Source organism: Cynara cardunculus (genome assembly GCF_001531365.2).
Source record: "Cynara cardunculus var. scolymus isolate 2C chromosome LG 9, CcrdV1, whole genome shotgun sequence".
Classification (NCBI taxonomy): Eukaryota; Viridiplantae; Streptophyta; class Magnoliopsida; order Asterales; family Asteraceae; genus Cynara; species Cynara cardunculus.
This window is the reverse complement of record NC_037536.1, coordinates 7,028,916-7,032,588: the sequence shown is the minus strand read 5'-3', so window position 1 is coordinate 7,032,588 and position 3,673 is coordinate 7,028,916. Positions and strand designations below refer to the sequence as shown.

General features: G+C 32.4%; 1 long non-coding RNA gene across 1 annotated transcript; it reads left to right on the top strand.

The window, feature by feature from the left end:
- Positions 1–1,924: 1,924 nt before the first annotated feature.
- On the top strand, positions 1,925–3,027 carry LOC112518486. Its single transcript, XR_003069805.1, has 2 exons — positions 1,925–2,127; positions 2,712–3,027. It is a non-coding gene; the product is annotated as an uncharacterized LOC112518486 (long non-coding RNA).
- The last annotated feature ends 646 nt before the right edge of the window (positions 3,028–3,673 follow it).

Here is a 3,673-nt window from a genome sequence, read left to right as displayed (position 1 = left end):
TTCTACAAACTGTTTAGTATTCTTGTAGACCCTTTGGGACCAACAGAATGCTTTGTTCATAATCTCCAACTAAATTTCGGCATGATTGACTAGAGTATTTCCTCCATTTCAAAATAAATATATGCAGTTAAAAAGACATGCAGGTTTATGAATATGTAATTATTATACTTTTTAATTGAGTAATGACAATTTTAACCTTACTAATAGATGAGGTAATAAAAAATTTCATCTCGCAATTAAGGTTATAGTTGATAAGTAGACATTATCTTTCCCAAAACCACATAAATCGTATTATATCAACAAAGACAAAAAAAAACGAAACATTAAAATGAAGATATATCTCGCTGCATTGTGTGAGTACCCTTCTAATTATATATAAACTATATCTAAAATCTAAATGTTTGATTAATTAGGTAAAACTTAACAAGTTTAGTGAAAAGAAAAAGGTGTTAAGAATTGTTTAAAGTATATTTTAAGATAAAGAAAAAAAATTATTTCATCATAAGACCAGAACTGAAATTAAACGGTATTTGGTAAATGGATTTTCACAGAGACCAAAACCGAAACCAAATGGGGTAAAAAGAGTTAAAAGAAAAAGGAAAAAAGATAGATTTACCCTTATGCTTTTTTATATGAAGAGGAGAGACCCCTCCTATCAAGTAAAAACCCAAAAACACTGGAACAAATACGCGTTCGGGTAGGAGCGAACTACATCCACCAGAATAAAACAAGGCATCCTGAGAAAGAGGAAGAAAAGAAAGAAACTAACCACAAGGGAATTTACCCTTATGTTTAAGGTATGCGGGGGAGGGTTAACGGTCCTTTCAAACGGCTTGACTCACAGGGACGAAAATTGAAATCATTTGGAAACACTACAACAAAATTATGTTTATAGGACATCCCCAATCTCTAAGTGTCTCAATATACCTCTTTATAAGACTTAATTTATAGGACCAAAATATAAAGTGTCATATCTAAAGGTGTTGTAATAAGTTTATATGACGCTTTTGGACGTCTTAACAAGTTTTTTAGGACATTTTTAATACAAAATGTCGTATTAGCAACTTTATAAGACATTTTTTAGAAAGTGTCCTATAAACTCATTTTTTTATAGGACACTTGTTTTTATAGGACAATTTTTCAAATAGTGTCCTATAAAGTTGATAATGGGACACTTTATATCAAAAATGTCCTAAAAAACTTATTACGACGTCAAAAAACGTCATATAAACTTATTACAACACCTTTAGATATGACACTTTATTTTTTTTTGTCTCATAAACTAAGTCCTATAAAGAGATCTATTAAGACACTTAGAATTTAAGAGTGTCCTATAAACCCGATTTTGTTATAATGAAACTACAATGACGATATCCGTAATTTCAATACCGTAGGGATGAAAACCGTAAGCATCGACAAACCATGGGGACGATAACAGTTGTTTACTCTTAATTACATTACGACCCTACAAAGACAATGGCACCGAAACATGAAGCTTCCTGGAAAGCCCCAAAGCCACATAAAAGAAACGTACAAGAAATGACAACTGTTGTTCATTGTCATATCCACATTCTAGAAGCTCATTGGCTCAACAACTACATACATATATACATGAAAACCAAAGCCAGCCAACCCTTCTAGATTGTCAACTTTTACTAATCTTTTCAATCCCTTTCGGTTATTATTTTTATTAACCTGGATATCCAAACCGACTCATTCCAGGGCGACCATCTGTTTTGCAGATAGTCCGGAGTCAACGCATTTGAACCTCCATGGCCATAAGGAGATTTTTATTTCTTCTTGGATTTAAACATGTGATCTCATGATACTTTCTTTTTCAGTTATTAATTTAATAGTATTTTGTTCGATGACCAAGTCGACTTTGTGGGTCAATTGGAGTGAGAGACATACTTTATAATCATTAGTCTTTGGTGTTTATATACAAAACCCAAATCACATATCCAAGAGGAGAGTTGTAGGGTACAAAAAAGAGAATCAAGATGGGTATGTTCAGCAAGCATGTTTCCCTGATTTTGGTGGTGTTTGTTCTTGTGACCATCTTCCAGTCTCATCATCAGATGACGATATTTGCACAAGCAAGGCCACTTTCCATCATCCCTGAACATGGTAAGTACCACCTCAAGATCCTCTGTGTGTTTTCTTGTTGGTGATTTGTATCACTAAGTGTAATGAGATTAATTTGTTGACCAATGTAATCATGACAAATATCGAACAAGAAAGGAAGGTGCGGAGTGCACATTTGTTTGAGTTTATTTTGATTTAGGGGCGAAGCTCTTAAACAACGGGGTCCAAGGGGCGGCAGCCCCTTGCGAGTAATGTTGCTTTATGAAAAATGCTTCAAATATCTGAATTTAAAATTTTAAACCCGGTTTGGCCCGTTTTTTAAACCTGGTTTAGGGTTCAAAAACTGTTGTTTTTTGATAGTTTTCGTATTTCAATTTCGAATTGGTCATTTTGATTTTGAAGAGGTACACAGATTCATAACAATCGATTCTTTGTTCGAAAACCACTGATTTTATCCGATTGAAATTTCGATTGTACCATCGAAATACTTCAATCTAAAAGTGTTACACGACTTTCAGTGGAATCCAAGCAATCGAAAACCCGAATTTCTAACATTTTTGATCATACATCTATTTTCTCATTAATTTATACTGACTTGACTCATCATTTTCGGACATGATCTGTAGGTTATGCGAATGTTTTCGATACACTTGGAATGATATGTAAATGTTGTGATCATTCAAGGGAAGATTGCACAAGTAGATGGAATGGATCGTGTTCTAATCTCCGCTGCATTCCTTGGAAATTCCGTTAAGTTGAGTGTTCGTATTTGTAGTTAATCTGTAGTGCAAATTTTAACGAGGATGTAAATTTGAAGTACATACAATACGTGAAGGTGTCGATTTTGTAGATTTAGACGTATCCTTGGCTTTATAATGATTATTGAAGTACCTTCGATCTTCAACCTCAAATAAATGATTGTCGCTAGAATTAGTCAACTAATATATAAAGTTGAAGACTAATACGGTGTATTAGTAAGATCGATTGGAAAAATAATTGCACACATGTTGAGTTTCTAAACCCATATAAAGTTGAAGGGTTGGGGTGTAGTACATGCAGAATCTGAAACCCTTTCTGATATTGTTGCTTCAAATTTCAGTTTACTTCAAGAGAAAGAATAACTTTGCGTTTGAATTTGGATTCAAAATAGGAAACAAACAAAGTGTCAAACAATTTTGGGAAGACCAAACATACATTTTTCATGTAAATATGGTTTATTTAAATCTGAAACTTTGACCAAACAAATGATATGTTTTAAGCATTTGTATATTATGCATAATAGTTTATACGTAAGAGATTTTTGAATCTTTTACATAAATTGATAGTATTTTATGCTTTAAGACTTGTGATTAAGACTTTGAGGCACGAAGTTACGGATTTTTTTGGTATTTTCATAAATATATTTGATAATCTAATACTATATATTAAAGCTCGACAACCTCTCCTAAACAACCTACCAAGTCCCACATTTTTCAAAATGATATTCAATTTTTTTTAAATTATATTTTGTACTTTTATAATTAGTTATTTAATTACTTTATATCCCTTACTTCTTCAATTTTCGTTTTATCCCATTACCATATTAACA